The 18865-nt window shown below is 39.6% G+C and overlaps 1 protein-coding gene across 1 annotated transcript in view; it reads right to left on the bottom strand.

Annotated features, from left to right (window-relative positions):
• LOC128687509 (nephrin-like) overlaps window positions 1-18865 on the bottom strand; it is a 721388-nt gene that overhangs the window by 105849 nt on the left and 596674 nt on the right. The gene's annotated exons all lie outside the window — the stretch shown is intronic.

Here is an 18865-nt window from a genome sequence, read left to right on the forward strand (position 1 = left end):
TTTCAAAGCAGTTAATGGAACTGTAAGAGGATTTATGGAAGCTGTAAGAAGATTATTGAAGATTTTAGAGATACCAGCGGGGATTGTATGGAGACTGATAGAGACTGTAGAGTGGATAGCTTCACTGTAAGGATAGTTTGGTCGATTATGCAGATTAGTTTTAAAGAGGGTAATATTTTCCTCGTCCTTCAGACCTGACAAACCTGACTAGAGGTAGAGAGTAGCAATGTACTGAATGTTAGAGATGGAATTGATATATTAGTTCAGCTGAATGTATCAGTTAATAATGGGGAAGTACGCTCACGCAGTAATCACACTGGGCAAGTATGAGCCAACGAGAATTGTGTCTTAAGGAAACAAAGGAAGTGAAACATTTCTCTAAGCAAAGATCTTTATGGAGCTGATACGGTTAGAAATCAAAGCCAACGTTAAAAGAGCTTAAAAGAAGAATAAAATTATCCAGAAAGCGAACTAGGGGACTAGTTATAAACGGGTAGTGGAAAGTGGACGAAGTGACCCTCTGTTGTGTGTTATCAACTTCAGTAATGGAGTCAAATACCGACAAATACGTAAGCAGGAAAAAGACACAGTACCAGAATATTTAAGATGAGAAATATGTCTCTTAATAAGAGCTCTAACAAAGCTCTCACTGAGCTCCCCATTTCCATAACACATGCACTGATATTATAAATGAGCATGATACATGTGCAACACTTGTGCAACAGTTGGGCATCTTTATCACTGCAGATTCTAGGACATAATTAGAAGACAGTAGAACTATACACAAAAGATGAGGTAATCAGTCCCTCAACCTTGGAGTTAGTGTTCACGATATTGTGAACACTAACTCCAAGGTTGAGGGACTGACTACCTCATCTTTTGTGTGTAGTTCTACTGTCTTCTAATTATGTCTTAGAATCTGTATTGATAAAGCCACTGGATGGCGAAACGTCTACTATAAAGATATCCAGATGTTGCACATGTGTCTTAACTTTCATATTGTCGGTATTTTATACCTTTCTTGCACAACATGTCTTATTTACATTAAGTTACCTCTTGGTAATATTTTGATAGTGATCGAAATCGTGTTTTGTTTTCAGCTTCAGTTTGTAGAATAATTACGAATTGCTTCATCCATTATTTTGATAATTTTATTCCATCAATAGATTAAATTTTGTGCTACTATATTATAATGCTTAGAAAATCTTTGAATCAAAATATCGAAATAGCAAACAAAACAGCAAGTAGAAATCACTAAACAGTTACCACTAAACACAGAACACAAAACAGTGGATATTAAACAGGTAACATCTAACACAGAACACGAAGCAGAGAACATTAAAAAATTATACAAAATGGCCAAAGACTAGCTAGCACTTAGGCACAAAGGCGCTGGAAATATCACTAGAAATTTTACACCACTAAGGTACTTATCATCATCATTTACCTTTTTTTAGGAATGATGAATGTTGCATAGAAGTGCAAGATATTGCACTAGGTCCTCAGTAGGTCATGAACGTGCGGTCACAGGTTTGTTAAGCGTTGCCAAGTTTTCCTATGGCAAGTTTGGGTTCAGAAACTCCTTCACAATAATATAACCCACATGTAAGGGAAGCATTCTAGCTTAACACCTGTTCCTGAAGCATTCTAGTAAGCAAAAACCCGATAAACACTAAAGCAGGGAAGGATTTATATAATTATTATAATCATGGGGTTAGCGCTAAACCCATATGATTATACAGCGCATGCGGGGGGATATGGAAGGCATTCAGGCTTAATTCAGGGAACTGCAGCACAGATCCAATTCCCTAGATATAAAGCCCCTCACCAGCATCAAGGAACCTCCTTTGAGGGGAGCAGGGAAGGAGACTCTTGTGCTTACCTCTGAAGACGTTGGACTATAATGGCCAGCGACGGCTTATGAAGCAGTCCGACTTAGCAAGTTCACTGGCTATTCCTGAAGTTACGTGTATCTCGCAGACGTGTCAACACTAGAGAATTACACCTAGTATGAACAACGAAAACCGCTCCTCAGGAAATATCAGCTAAACGAGTTGAATGTGACGAATGTGTCACTCAGGCTGCTTCCTCACCTTGACAGATCCTGGTCCACAGGCAGCACCCATGTCGTTTTGGCTCGCTACATGGTTAGCGAAAATCACACATGACGCTCTAACCCACGGGACCACACAATCCTACAAGAATCACGCACCCAGAAGAGATAGGTGTTTTACATCACCCGAGGACATACGGTGGTGCGGGTACCTCTGAGCTAATTTCATTCTACTCCCTGTTTGGAATACTAAACTCGCGATCAGTATATATATATATATATATATATATATATATATATATATATATATATATATATATATATATATATATATATATACATATATATATATATATATATATATATATATATATATATATATATATATATATATATATATATATATATATAAATATATATATGTCATGCCGAATAGGCAGAACTTGCGATCTTGGCTTAAATAGCAACGCTCATCTTGCCATATAGGACAAGCGAAAATTTGCGTATGCAGTAATTTCGCCAAAATCATTCTGAACCTAACGAAATAAATATATTTCACTGTGCTTGTTTAGTATTAAATTATTGTAAACAAATCTAAAATATATTTAGTTGGGTTAGGCTAAAATAAATTGTTCTTGTTATAATAAGGTTAGGTAAGTTTTCTAAGATTCTTTTGGTGCAAAATTAAATTATTTTACATTAACATTAATGAAAAGAATATATCTTCAAACGAATATAAGAAAATTATCAAAAGGACTTAATTTTAAATGAGTTCTTCCCAATTGACCAGTTTTACATATTCGGCACGATATATATATATATATATGTATATATATATATATATATATATATATATATATATATATATATATATATATATATATATATATATATATATATATATATATATATATATATATATATATACATATATATATATATATATATATATATATATATAATATATATATATATATATATATATATATAAAATAAATATATTCACTCCATCACTGTCTTGCCAGAAGGGTGCTTTACACTACAGTTTTTAAACTGCAACATTAACACCCCTCCTTCAGAGTGCAGGCACTGTACTTCCCATCTCCAGGACTCAAGTCCGGCCTGCCGGTTTCCCTGAACCCCTTCATAAATGTTACTTTGCTCACACTCCAACAGCACGTCAAGTATTAAAAACCATTTGTCTCCATTCACTCCTATCAAACACGCTCACGCATGCCTGCTGGAAGTCCAAGCCCCTCGCACACAAAACCTCCTTTACCCCCTCCCTCCAACCTTTCCTAGGCCGACCCCTACCCCGCCTTCCTTCCACTACAGACTGATACACTCTTGAAGTCATTCTGTTTCGCTCCATTCTCTCTACATGTCCGAACCACCTCAACAACCCTTCCTCAGCCCTCTGGACAAGAGTTTTGGTAATCCCGCACCTCCTCCTAACTTCCAAACTACGAATTCTCTGCATTATATTCACACCACACATTGCCCTCAGACATGACATCTCCACTGCCTCCAGCCTTCTCCTCGCTGCAACATTCATCACCCATGCTTCACACCCATATAAGAGTGTTGGTAAAACTATACTCTCATACATTCCCCTCTTTGCTTCCAAGGACAAAGTTCTTTGTCTCCACAGACTCCTAAGTGCACCACTCACTCTTTTCCCCTCATCAATTCTATGATTCACCTCATCTTTCATAAACCCATCCGCTGACACGTCCACTCCCAAATATCTGAATACATTCACCTCCTCCATACTCTCTCCCTCCAATCTGATATTCAATCTTTCATCACCTAATCTTTTTGTTATCCTCATAACCTTACTCTTTCCTGTATTCACCTTCAATTTTCTTCTTTTGCACACCCTACCAAATTCATCCACCAATCTCTGCAACTTCTCTTCAGAATCTCCCAAGAGCACAGTGTCATCAGCAAAGAGCAGCTGTGACAACTCCCACTTTGTGTGTGATTCTTTATCTTTTAACTCCACGCCTCTTGCCAAGACCCTCGCATTTACTTCTCTTACAACCCCATCTATAAATATATTAAACAACCACGGTGACATCACACATCCTTGTCTAAGGCCTACTTTTACTGGGAAAAAATTTCACTCTTTCCTTCATACTCTAACTTGAGCCTCACTATCCTCGTAAAAACTCTTCACTGCTTTCAGTAACCTACCTCCTACACCATACACTTGCAACATCTGCCACATTGCCCCCCTATCCACCCTGTCATACGCCTTTTCCAAATCCATAAATGCCACAAAGACCTCTTTAGCCTTATCTAAATACTGTTCACTTATATGTTTCACTGTAAACACCTGGTCCACACACCCCCTACCTTTCCTAAAGCCTCCTTGTTCATCTGCTATCCTATTCTCCGTCTTACTCTTAATTCTTTCAATAATAACTCTACCATACACTTTACCAGGTATACTCAGCAGACTTATCCCCCTATAATTTTTGCACTCTCTTTTATCCCCTTTGCCTTTATACAAAGGAACTATGCATGCTCTCTGCCAATCCCTAGGTACCTTACACTCTTCCATACATTTATTAAATAATTGCACCAACCACTCCAAAACTATATCCCCACCTGCTTTTAACATTTCTATCTTTATCCCATCAATCCCGGCTGCCTTACCCCCTTATAATTTACCTACTGCCTCACGAACTTCCCCCACACTCACAACTGGCTCTTCCTCTCTCCTACAAGATGTTATTCCTCCTTGCCCTATACACGAAATCACAGCTTCCCTATCTTCATCAACATTTAACAATTCTTCAAAATATTCCCTCCATCTTCCCAATACCTCCAACTCTCCATTTAATAACTCTCCTCTCCTATTTTTAACTGACAAATCCATTTGTTCTCTAGGCTTTCTTAACTTGTTAATCTCACTCCAAAACTTTTTCTTATTTTCAATAAAATTTGTTGATAACATCTCACCCACTCTCTCATTTGCTCTCTTTTTACATTGCTTCACCACTCTCTTAACCTCTCTCTTTTTCTCCATATACTCTTCCCTCCTTGCATCACTTCTACTTTGTAAAAACTTCTCATATGCTAACTTTTTCTCCCTTACTACTCTCTTTACATCATCATTCCACCAATCGCTCCTCTTCCCTCCCGCACCCACTTTCCTGTAACCACAAACTTCTGCTGAACACTCTAACACTACATTTTTAAACCTACCCCATACCTCTTCGACCCCATTGCCTATGCTCTCATTAGCCCATCTATCCTCCAATAGCTGTTTATATCTTACCCTAACTGCCTCCTCTTTTAGTTTATAAACCTTCACCTCTCTCTTCCCTGATACTTCTATTCTCCTTGTATCCCATCTACCTTTTACTCTCAGTGTAGCTACAACTAGAAAGTGATCTGATATATCTGTGGCCCCTCTATAAACATGTACATCCTGAAGTCTACTCAACAATCTTTTATCTACCAATACATAATCCAACAAACTACTGTCATTTCGCCCTACATCATATCTTGTATACTTATTTATCCTCTTTTTCTTAAAATATGTATTACCTATAACTAAACCCCTTTCTATACAAAGTTCAATCAAAGGGCTCCCATTATCATTTACACCTGGCACCCCAAACTTACCTACCACACCCTCTCTAAAAGTTTCTCCTACTTTAGCATTCAGGTCCCCTACCACAATTACTCTCTCACTTGGTTCAAAGGCTTCTATACATTCACTTAACATCTCCCAAAATCTCTCTCTCTCCTCTGCATTCCTCTCTTCTCCAGGTGCATACACGCTTATTATGACCCACTTCTCGCATCCAACCTTTACTTTAATCCACATAATTCTTGAATTTACACATTCATATTCTCTTTTCTCCTTCCATAACTGATCATTCAACATTACTGCTACCCCTTCCTTTGCTCTAACTCTCTCAGATACTCCAGATTTAATCCCATTTATTTCCCCCCACTGAAACTCCCCTACCCCCTTCAGCTTTGTTTCGCTTACTAATACTGCAGCCTGATTGTTTCCCACAAACGCCAATACCTCTTTAATCTATCAGTTTAAATTCCTAGACAAGTTATCAGTTACCCTCTCAATCGAATTGGCTAATGCAACCACTCCATCCCCAGAGAGATGAACCCCATCCCTTGCATACATATCACGTTTGCCAAAGAATAGGTCCCAGTTATCAATGAATGGGATTGCAAGTTCCTTGCAGTACCTGTCTAGCCAGCAATTTATACCAATTGCCCCAGACATCCATTCATTGCCCACTCCCTTTCTAGGCAAGATGCTACACATGACTGGGATCCCTTCTTTAGACCTAACTACTTCTATGGCTGACCTGTGCTTATCCAGCAGCTCCTGTCTCCTGCCCTTCCCAATGTCATTACCCCCAGCACTAAGACAGATAATGGGTTTGTTCCCATTACCTGCCATAATATTATCCATCCTTCTGACTATGTCACCAACACCAGCTCCAGGAAGACACACTCTTTGTCTGACCTTTCTGTCTCTGTTACGAAATGCTCGGTCCACATATCTTACCTGAGAATCGCCTACTATTAAAATATTCTTACCTTGATTAGCAGGGGAATCAGTGGTACCTTCAACCTCACTAACCACTGAAGTGCACTTGTCCTGGAGAACAGAGAATCGATTCCCTACCTTCACATCTTCTCTGTTAACCCTCCTAATCTTCCTTCTTCCTAAACTGTGAACCGCTTGCCACTTAAAGCGGCTGCCACTATCAATGCTAGTGACCATTTCCTCCTTACCAGCTAAATCCTTCTCACACTCGCTCCCAAACTCATCTAGGCGAAGCTTCATCCTCCTATTTTCCTCCTGAAGAAGTAGAATCTCCTTCTTCAACACTTTAACCTGAGATTCAAAAACACTACAACAAGCCATGGTGCTTGATAACAGCCCACGCTAACTCCCAGAGCTTAGGACAGGTATGATCGCAGGTGACCACTGACCTCAGCGTACTGAATCCTGCCTAGACTTTATCACTCTCCATATTGTTCAACCTCATGACAACTCTATGACTGAAGAAATACTTCCTAACATCCCTGTGACTCATCTGAGTTCTTTAACTTCCCATCTGTGTCCCATGTCAAACATTCTGTCCCTATCCACGTTGTCAATTCCTCTCAGTATTTTATATGTCGTTATCATGTCCTCCCTATCCCTCCTGTCCTCCAGTGTCGTCAGTTTGATTTCTCTTAACCTCTCCTCGTAGGGCATACCCCTTAACTCCGGGACTAGTCTTGTTGCAAACCTTTGCACTTTCTCTAATTTTTTTATGTGATTGACCAGGTATGAGTTCCATACTGGTGCTGTATACTCTAATATGGGGGCCTGACGTACATAGTGTACAGTGTCTTGAATAACTCCTTTCTTAGATGTCGAAAGCAAGTTGGCCAGGCGCCCATATGCTGCATCAGTTAGTTGATTGATAACTGTTGTGTGTGTGTGTGTGTGTGTGTGTGTGTGTGTGTGTGTGTGTGTGTGTGTGTCTGTTTACGTGCTCGAAGAAAGGGGAAAAAAGGAATAAGGGTTGCAAGACTGAAGCTCCTTTCTCGCTCATTAAATAAGTTGTGTAATGTGGGATAGCACACTCTCTCTCTCTCTCTCTCTCTCTCTCTCTCTCTCTCTGGCTCACTACTTGTTAAAAAAATAATACGAAGCTTATTAAACAAAATTATGAAAATGGCAAATATAGAGAAAATAATGTGGCAATTAAAACAAAGGGCCCGGCCCTCATCTCCAGCTGACAGACAACCGTAAATGACCTGCCATTCAGGTCATTTGCTACCACAACAAAAACCTAATATTAACTATAAATAGTTAAACACTAAGCAAACAGTCCAACGCCAAGGCACAGATGTTAGTTATTGGTTGCTATGTGAGATTTACAGCCTGTCGACGAGGCAAGGGTCATTAAAGCCGCATGTCACCTGAATACCACCAGTCAAGTTTACATTAATTCCTAAAATGAGAATTAAATTGAACTCTGTGTATATAAACGCTTATACACCTCTCGGTGTATATATACTGAGAGATACACAACTTTAGGTGTATATACTATCAGATGCACGACACAAAGAGTTATTTAAAGATCTCAGGGAAAATATTTGGAGGTTCACACCTATTACTGAATTTTCCCTGAAAATACACAGGTTTCGCTGCATATACACTGAGTTGTGTGAATATAACCAGAGAGATACACAACACTCACGACCTCGCAGGAAAGCTGCGATGATCTCAGTTAATGACGTCATTGAAGATTTCTCGGCGAATATATTCTGAGAGCTACACACCTCTCAGTATATACTCTGAAAGATAAACACCTCTCTGTATAACCCTTGTAGCTACACACCTCTCAGTGTCCAAACCCTGACAGCTACACATCTCTCAGTATCCAAACCCTGGTAGCTACGCATCTCTCAGTGTACATACACTGGCAGCTACACACCTCTCAGTATACATACACTGCCAGGTGTACGCACCTCTCAGTGTAAATGCACGATACTCATTTCATGACTGTATAGCAAATTTAGATTACCCGAGTATTCACCTCACATGTCCCAGAGAAAATAGTGATATATAGTTACACAAATTGCTGATACGCCAATTTCTACTTTGTACCAGAACTAACTTACCGTACTGAACTATTCATGTTAATATAGCAACCTAACTTTTCCTTGCTAAAGTTATCAAAATGTAATACAACATAAATTACTGTATTTCTGTTGCAATCTTGAAGCATACAGTAGCACAATAAACAACGATCAGTAGCAGTCACAAAAATCACCCAGGAATGAAATTAGATTCAGAATTTACTTGTATAAAACACACACACACACACACACACACACACACACACACACACACACACACACACACACACACACACACACACACACACACATACACAAGAAACCATCAAGAGGTATGCGAGGAGCTCAATTAAGGAAGTATTCACAGAGGAGACAGGAAGGACTCTCGGTAGACAGGACAGAGGGAGACACCAACAGGGAATAGACCAACAAGTGCTGGATGACATGCACACAACTGAGGAGGAGGTGAAGAAGCTGCTAAGTGACCTTGATACCTCAAATGCAATGGGGCCGGACAACATCTCCCCGTGGGTCCTCAGGGAGGGAACAAATATACTGTGCGTGTCATTAACCACATTCCTTGCAACTGGACAACTACCTGAGGTATGAAAGACAGCAAATATAGTTCCCATTTTTAAAAAAGGTGACAGAAAAGAGGCATAGTGCCTGATAAGTGGAAAATGCCAAATGTAATACCTATTTACAAGGCAGGTGACAGGTCCTTGGCTTCGAACTATAGACCAATAAGCCTTACCTCCATAGTGGGAAAATTTATGGAATCAAAGAATTGCCGAAGCAATTCGTAGCAATCTTGATAGGCACAGATTGATTATTGAAACTTAACAAGGTTTTACAAAGGGCCGCTCCTGTCTTACGAATTTACTAATATTTTTCACTAAGGTGTTTGAGGAGGTAGATCATGGTAATGAATATGATATGGTGTATATGGACTTCAGTAAGGCTTTCGATAGAGTTTCACATAAAAGGCTATTGAGGAAACTTAAGGCACACGGAATAGGAGAAGAATAGGCTGACAAATAGGCAGCAGAGAGTTTGAATAAATTTAGAGAAATCAGAATGGGGGCACGTCAAGGGTCAGTGTTGGGCCCGTTGTTCACAATTTACAGAAATGACATAGATGAAGGAATAAATAGCGACATAAGTAAATTTGCTGATGACACAAAAATAGGCAGTCCAATTCATTTTAATGAGGACACTAGAGCACTCCAGGATGATTTGAATAGACTGATGCAATGGTCGGAGAAGTGGCAGATGCACTTTAATATAGACAAATGCAAAGTTCTAAATGTTGGACAGGAAAATAACAATGCGACATATAAACTAAATAATGTAGATTTTAATACTACTGATTGCGAAAAGGATTTAGGAGTTCTGGTTAGCAGTAATCTAAAACCAAGACAACAGTGCATTAGTGTTCGCAATAAAGCTAACAGAATTCTTGGCTTCATATCTAGAAGTATAAATAATAGAAGTCCTCAGGTTGTTCTTCAACTCTATATATCCTTGGTTAGGCCTCATTTAGACTATGCTGCTCAGTTCTGGTCACCGTATTACAGAATGGATGTAAATGCTCTGGAAAACGTACAGAGGAGGATGACAAAGATGATCCCATGTATCAGAAATCTTCCCTATGAGGATAGACTGAGGGCCCTGAATCTGCACTCTCTCGAAAGGCGTAGAATTAGGGGGGATATGATCGAGGTGTATAAATGGAAAACAGGAATAAATAAAGGGGATGTAAATAGCGTGCTGAAAATTTCCAGCCAAGAAAGGACTTGCAGCAATGGTTTCAAGTTGGAAAAATTCAGATTCAGGAAGGATATAGGAAAGCACTGGTTTGGTAAGAGAATTGTGGATGAGCGGAACAAACTCTCGAGTACAGTTATTCAGGCTAAAACGTTGTGTAGTTTAAAACAGGTTAGATAAATACATGAGTGGGTGTGTGTGGGTGTGATTTGGAGCTGATTAGCTTGTGCTGCTGGGTCTGGTGCTTTGCTCCATCTTTGAGTGGAGGTGACCAGACTGGGTGGGTTATTGGGATAATCCGGGGGGCATGGACCTGCTCCGCATGGGTCAGTAGGCCTGTTGCAATGTTCCTTCTTTCTTATGTTCTTATATTCTTATAGCTTAAAGAAGAGGTTCGATAAAGCTCATGGAGCAAGGAGATAGTGAACCTAGTAGCGACCAATGACGAGGCGAGGCCAGGAGCTGTAACTCGACCCCTGCAACCACTTACTCAGACGACAGTTAGGATTTTTATCTTGCACAATGTAATTTTGGGGATTTGGATTATCTGAGTATTGTGTTTTGTGTGAACCTTGATAGTTTAATCACTCTTAAGCGTGTTACATACATTTGGGCAGAAAAGTCCAGTATGAATTCCGTCGTGTTCACTACACTGTTGACTTTGCCTCTGGTTGCCTCTGGTTGTTCAGTCTCCATAACACACCTCGTATACACCAACACTTATTCTATAGACTGCCTTCTGTAGACTAAGCAAGAAGTTTGCTTATGCATGCATAGTAGTGAGTTGATGTAGCATTGGTCTACCTTAGAGGACAGAGCCTCTGCTGCGTATGAATGGACTTTATCTCTGATTCCATTAGGGTCTTCATGCCGTGTTTTTTGTCGACCTGGTTTTCAACATTATGGTAAATACATCTGCGCATTATGGACATTGGGTCGTGCGCTAGTGAGTTGTATACCTCGATACTTGTATAATGTATTTTTTATATGATTAATCTGATTTTGAAATTTATTGGGCACCCTGAATGGGGCCCAACGTTTATAGTGTATATTGTATGTATATATTTACCTTTTTACAAAATTTTATATTGCCAATATTTTCATTAACAGCTAAAATGAAAATATCTTGCTTTATATTATTATTTGACTTAATAATTAGCTGTGCATGTATGTAGGATGTAACATATTACACTTCTCACTGTGCTCTTTGTTGAAGAGTAGTGATTGGTTGTCCACCATCGCAAACTGCCTTGCTAACTATCGCATGCTTGTATGTGTCAGGCAGTACCTCCTACCGTCGCTGGAGTAGCACGGGTGAGTCACGTGATCTCACCTGATGTGAGGCTTGCAGTCCATACCTCTCTCTCTCTCCAGCGACATCTACGAGAAACATCTCTGCAGGAATCTCTCTCGTCTCTGCCTGTTTGTTCGTTATTTAGACTCTGTTTTGGTAGAGTATGGTTTCGCTGATGAGTTCGAAATGTACCTCTCGTTCAAGCTTAGTGGTTTTGACATTTTGCAGAGGCTGTGTGTCGTGTGGAGACACTCTTCAACCCTGCTCCCAAGCTGAAGCTTCTGACCTACTTTGTGTGGCATCTACGCACCGTCGTAGTCGGGGATTTGGTAATGCTGAGCTTAGATTCAATATTAAGGGAGTTTTATTCCTTTTATGGAGGATCTGCTGATAGTCCTCACTTAAGGTCGTTATTTTGTGTCCTTGTTCCTGACCCTGGGCGACTGCTTCGTACATTATTACTGTTTGGCGAATGCTTCGTCGATTTGTACAAGCTAGCTGTTTTGATTTCCTTGATGGTCGAGAAAATGGATTATTTGAGGATTTATTGTCAGTCACTATTTAAGTCTACTTCGAGTCGAGTCTTACTGAGACTTTGAGCACACATACACATTCATACACTTGCATATATTTGTATTATTCGTATCCAAGAATATATCTCATCATAGTGAAGTACTCACGATATATACTGTTCGAAAAGTGCCCTCAGCACTATATTACCATATGTACAATTCAATATTGCACTACCAGAGATATGAAGGAGCTTGTATCCTAAACTATATAATACTTATTATCCACCTAGACACCATTTGTATTAAAGATCTCACATTTGATTTCGTTGGATTATTATAACTTAGTTGTAATGCCAAAACTCTATTTACATTTCACTCAAGTTAAGATATAATTAGACCTGATCTTATTCTGACAACTTGTTACAAAAACCATAAACACAGTCTGAATGTTAGAGGAGAAGACCCTCTAGCAGTCTCTGGAGATGTCTATACTTAATAGATCTCGTCTTTTTTGTAATAAAATTTAAAATAATTGTAATTTTGGGGCTGATTAAGTTGTATTATGTACGCTGGTTGATAGACATGAAAATGTACATCAGTTATGCCGATAATTTGATTACTATGTACAAACTGTAAATATATGTGTACAAGACGTCTAAAGACAGTAAAGTTAAGTGCATTTATACACTTCTTGCTTTAGGAAATCCCCACAATGGTGAATAGAAGTCACATTTTCGGCTTATAATTGTGATATATTTGCTTATAAAAGGTTTATTTTGGAAGCAGAGGAAAGCATGTTTCACCAGCCAATAAAGTACACTGGTGTCCTTATAAAAGTTGAGCGGTGGAAAGGGGAAAGTCAGTGGGGAAGGAAAGACAAAGGGAGAGGAGGAGGAGGAGGAGGAGGAGGAGGAGGAGGAGGAGGAAGAATACAAGGAGTGTTGGAAGGGTGAAAACAAGGGGTGGGGAAAAGGGTAACAGTGTTACAATATATGGATGTTATCAGGTGGGAAAAATTCGAGTCATGCCTCAGCATGACTAAAAAAAACCAGCTCATAGGGAAAAAACTACTCAGCATCAACTCTTGGCGAAGTGCTGACTGGGTAACAATTTCCCAAGACAAACTTCGGAAACTAAGAATAATAATTTTAAAATGGTATACAATGCCGACAGGTTGGTAAGTAAGACACATGTACAACAGTTAGGTATCTTTATTCCGTAACGTTTCGCTTACACAGTGGGCTTCTTCAGTCAATTACAGAAAAATTGGCAGAAGTAAATATATGAAGACGATGTAATCAGTCCATCACCCTTGAAGACGTAGTTTTGAGGTGGTCAGTCCTTCAATTCCATAGTCTGAAGGGTGATGGACTGATCACAGTCTTCACATCACTACTGCTTCTGCCAACTTCTCTGTACTCGACTGAAGAAGCCTACAGTGTAGGCGAACCCCCGTCAAAGGTTCCTTGACGCTGGTGACGGCTCTTTAACTAAGGAACTGGATATGTGCTCCAGTTCCCTGAATTAAGCCTGAATACCTTCCTATTATTTAATAAATGTATGGAAGAGGGTAAGGAACCTGGGGATTGGCAGAGAGCATGCACAGTTCCTTTGTATAAAGGCAAAGGGGACAAAAGAGAGTGCAAAAATTATAGGGGAATAAGACTGTTGAGTATACCTGGTAAAATGTATGGTAGAGTTATTATTGAAAAAATTAGGAGCAAGACGGAGAATAGGATAGCAGATGAACAAGGAGGCTTTAGGAAAGGTAGGGGGTGTGTGGACCAGGTGTCTACAGTGAAACATATAAGTGAACAGTATTTAGATAAGGCTAAAGAGGTCTTTGTGATATTTATGGATTTGGAAAAGGCGTATGACAGGGTGGATAGGGGGCCAATGTGGCAGATGTTGCAGGTGTATGGTATAGGAGGTAGATTACTGAAAGCAGTGAAGAGTTTTTACGAGAATAGTGATGCTCAAGTTAGAGTATGCAGGAAAGAGGGAGATTATTTCCCAGTAAAAGTAGGCCTTAGACAAGGATGTGTGATGTCACCGTGGTTGTTTAATATATTTATAGATGGGGTTGTAAGAGAAGTAAATGCGAGGGTCTTGGCAAGAGGCGTGGAGTTAAAAGATAAAGAATCACACATAAAGTGGGAGTTCCCACAGTTGCTCTTTGCTGATGACACTGTGCTCTCGGGAGATTCTGAAGAGAAGTTGCAGAGGTTGGTGGATGAATTTGGTAAGGTATGTAAAAGAAGAAAATTAAAAGTGAATACAGGAAAGAGTAAGGTTATGAGGATAACAAAAAGATTAGGTGATGAAAGATTGGATATCAGACTGGAGGAAGAGAGTATGGAGGAGGTGAATGTATTCAGATATTTGGGAGTGGACGTGTCAGCGGATGGGTCTATGAAAGATGAGGTGAATCATAGAATTGATTAGGGGGAAAGGGTGAGCGGTGCACTTAGGAGTCTGTGGAGACAAAGAACTTTGTTCTTGGAGGCAAAGAGGGGAATGTATGAAAGTATAGTTTTACCAACGCTCTTATATGGGTGTGAAGCATGGGTGATGAATGTTGCAGCGAGGAGAAGGCTGGAGGCAGTGCAGATGTCATGTCTGAGGGCAATGTGTGGTGTGAATATAATGCAGAGAATTCGTAGTTTGGAAGTTAGGAGGAGGTGCGGGATTGCCAAAACTGTTGTCTAGAGGGCTGAGGAAGGGTTGTTGAGGTAGTTCGGACATGTAGAGAGAATGGAGCGAAACAGAATGACTTCAAGAGTGTATCAGTCTGTAGTGGAAGGAAGGCGGGGTAGGGGTCGGCCTAGGAAAGGTTGGAGGGAGGGGGTAAAGGAGGTTTCGTGGTCGAGGAGCTTGGACTTCCAGCGGGCATGCGTGAGCGTGTTTGATAGGAGTGAATGGAGACAAATGGTTTTTAATACTTGACGTGCTGTTGGAGTGTGAGCAAAGTAACATTTATGAAGGGGTTCAGGGAAACCGGCAGGCCGGACTTGAGTCCTGGAGATGGGAAGTACAGTGCCTGCACTCTGAAGGAGGGGTGTTAATGTTGCAGTTTAAAAACTGTAGTGTAAAGCACCCTTCTGGCAAGACAGTGATGGAGTGAATGATGGTGAAAGTTTTTCTTTTTCGGGCCACCCTGCCTTGGTAGGAATCGGCCAGTGGGTCAATGAATAAAAAAAAAACCTTCCACATCTCCCCCATATGAGCTGTATAATCCTACGGGTTTAGCGCTTCTCCCATGATTATAATAATACTGTGTAGGCGGAACCCTTCAAAATAAAGATACCTAACTGCTGCACGTGTGTCTTACTTACTAAGTAGAATAAGTCACAATGTAATGTCTGGAGTAATTAATAACCAAACCACAATGTAGACAGTAAATTTAGTCGAGGTTCCTGTCCTTCCTGGAACATTATCTGGTACAGATATCATGCTTCATTATAGATGTGTAATGCAAGGTATAAACCAAGAAAAAAATACCGAGAAAATACAACAAAATGTGAAGTGTGCTAATGTCAACTAATATTAGTCACTTTTACACGTAACATTCAATAACAGTTCTCACAGGTAACATTCACAAGAACATTGGAACACAAGAATAGTGGGGTAGTGCATCAGGGTTACTGGCCCATACTAGGTACGTTCGTCTCACACCATCTCATGTATCTGTTTAACTTGTTTCTGAAGCAACCAAGGGTATACTTATCAATGACATTACTTGAAAGATTTTTTTACTGCCAAATCAATGATTTTTTATATACTATCTAAATCTAAATTTGTCTAACTTAAAGCTATTGCCGCTATTCCTGTCTTCGTTAGATATTTGACACATCGCTAATTGCTGTGTCTCCTTTGTTTATTCCGGTTTATCGTTTGTATACTTTAATAATATTCTTCTAATTCTATGCCTTTCTAGATAGGGAATATTTAGTAGGACACTAAATATTCCTTCTGATACAGGAGATAAGCTTTGTAAATGTTTCCTGGGTGCTTTTCAACACATGTAATTCCATTCTGGTATAAACTTGGTAACTGATACCGACAAAATGGTTTAAAAACACACTTGAGCAAACAGTAGGATATATTAATTAGAAAACGCTTTGGTCCTGAGACCGAATATGTTCTGCTTGTTCATGTGTGTGGCATGCAAAGAATATGTAACCTTTATTCAGCGCATGTACACACCCTCTTTAAAAAGTTTCCTCCTCAACCAGCGAACCAGATACTAAGGGTCGGACGATCGGGGCCCCATCGTCAGATCAGTGTCTGGGTTCAGTCATAATGTGGATCTAGCAACTGTAAAGGTGAAGTGGTTACCACGCACGTTTCTACCCTTGTTATTTCCATTCCAGAGCTGGTTGAAGGACGGTTGTCTGCTGTTCTTTTGGCATCTCCTTTGCCTTGATTACCGTGTAGTGCAATAATACCTATTGTTGTACATAGTGTATATAGTGTACATATTGCTGTTTATACATGGTGAAGGATAATACAAGTCAAAGTTTCTCTGCTGTGTTCATTTTGCTCCCCTTACACCCAGGATAACAGGCCTTTGAGAACCTAGGTTGTAATAATGTGTCTTTTTAAACAATTAACATTCTGTAATATGGAAATCCGAACTAGGAATCATATTCTAAACGAGGCCTTACCAAAGACAGTTGCAGAATATTCTAATTACTTCTGTTATTTTTACTTTTTGACTAGACGGAAACAGTTCTATTAGTCTTATTGCGAGTACTTATATACGGTTGCCTTGGCTTTAGATTTCTGAAAACCAAAACTTCCAAATCTTTTTATCACCCAATTTGTTCCATATCTACATCATTTGATTTTTAATTGTCATACTTAATTTCTTTTCCCCAGGAAAAGACCCGCATGTCACTTCTACATCCAAAACATCAACCTTTCTAGGTTCCATTTTAGCGTCATCGACAAACTTGCAGATGTCGCTGTTTATTCCTTCATCTATGTCTTTTAAGTATACATGATTTTAGAAAATCGAGAAGTTGATAAATGAGACACTTGGGAATCTTCATTCTGGAAACATTTCGCCAGTTAGTGGCTTCTTCAGTCAAATACAGAGACTAGACTGGAGAAGCCAAATGTTGCACAAGTATCATGTCTTTTATGGATCACCATCACGAGTTCCCTCATTAATAAAAAAATAGTGGTACACAGTAGTGGTTAATGGTTAAAATTATAACTATAATTTTTAAAGGTGGTGGAGTGGTAAGCGCAGCTTCAGCTGCGGGTCATCATGACTAAACCCGCGTCAAGAAACACTTGTTCTGCTTCCTGGCGAACCTACCTAACCTAACCCCATTAGTGCTAGCTGTTTGTTGCCTATCACTCAATCATGCCTCTGACCAGGAAAAAATTTATCCACCTGCATCATGTGCTGCTACTTTCTTCGTCAGTCTCTTGTTTGGAACTGTATCAAAGGTTCAGCTGTAATCCGTATACACAATATCGTATTCTTTATCATGGTCCACTACTTCAAATTCCATAGATTAATTAACTCTTAAGACAAGCATGCCCTTGTGTAAAGTCATACATAGATTCTTTGATCAACTTATATCTTTCAGTGTGGCTGCGAATTGTCTCGGCATTTGTTTGTTACATCAGCTTTCGCATAATTCAAGTTAGCTTGCCTGGCCAGTAACTTGAAGCTAAGGCTCTATCATCCACTTTGCAAATCGGGCCCATAATGTTGGCCACAAATTTAGTAATGGAGTTCCAGAAGTAGAGATACGTAGCAGTTGAACATGTAGTCACAGGTGAGCGTAACCCACTAGTGGAAGTAAGTCATGTCTATGAGATGACCTAAACGTTAACAAAGAAGTTGCAGAAGATATCCTGTGTACCATGATTCCGTGGTGGTTCGGTGTTTGATAAATACTACAACTAATGTATATAATAACTACGCGTTGATGAATAAGACATATGCAACACGTGTGTCTCTGGCACCAGAAGCACTCAGGTATTGCATATATTCCTAATTCATCTGTTATCTGTTTCATATACATTAATGTAATATTGTAATCAATCCCTGTGTCTGAGGACCATGTCAACAGTGGTTTTGATCATCCAGAATCTATTTTCCTCCTTACCTGCATAATTATATGATTTCTGGGAATTTATTTTTTGTGTAAAAATATAGTAGAAATAAGTTACAAGAATAACATACACATTTATTTGCCACTAGAATAAGCCAGTTTTAGTTACGTTTAGGTTGCAATAATACTCACGGGGAACTGTCAGCAATAATACTCACGGGGAACTGTCAGCAATAATACTCACGGGGAACTGTCAGCAATAATACTCACGGGGAACTGTCAGCAATAATACTCACGGGGAACTGTCAGCAATAATACTCACGGGGAACTGTCAGCAATAATACTCACGGGGAACTGTCAGCAATAATACTCACGGGGAACTGTCAACAATAATACTCACGGGGAACTGTCAGCAATAATACTCACGGGGAACTGTCAGCAATAATACTCACGGGGAACTGTCAGCAATAATACTCACGGGGAACTGTCAGCAATAATACTCACGGGGAACTGTCAACAATAATACTCACGGGGAACT

This window comes from Cherax quadricarinatus, chromosome 11, assembly GCF_038502225.1.
Source record: "Cherax quadricarinatus isolate ZL_2023a chromosome 11, ASM3850222v1, whole genome shotgun sequence".
Lineage (NCBI taxonomy): Eukaryota > Metazoa > Arthropoda > Malacostraca > Decapoda > Parastacidae > Cherax > Cherax quadricarinatus.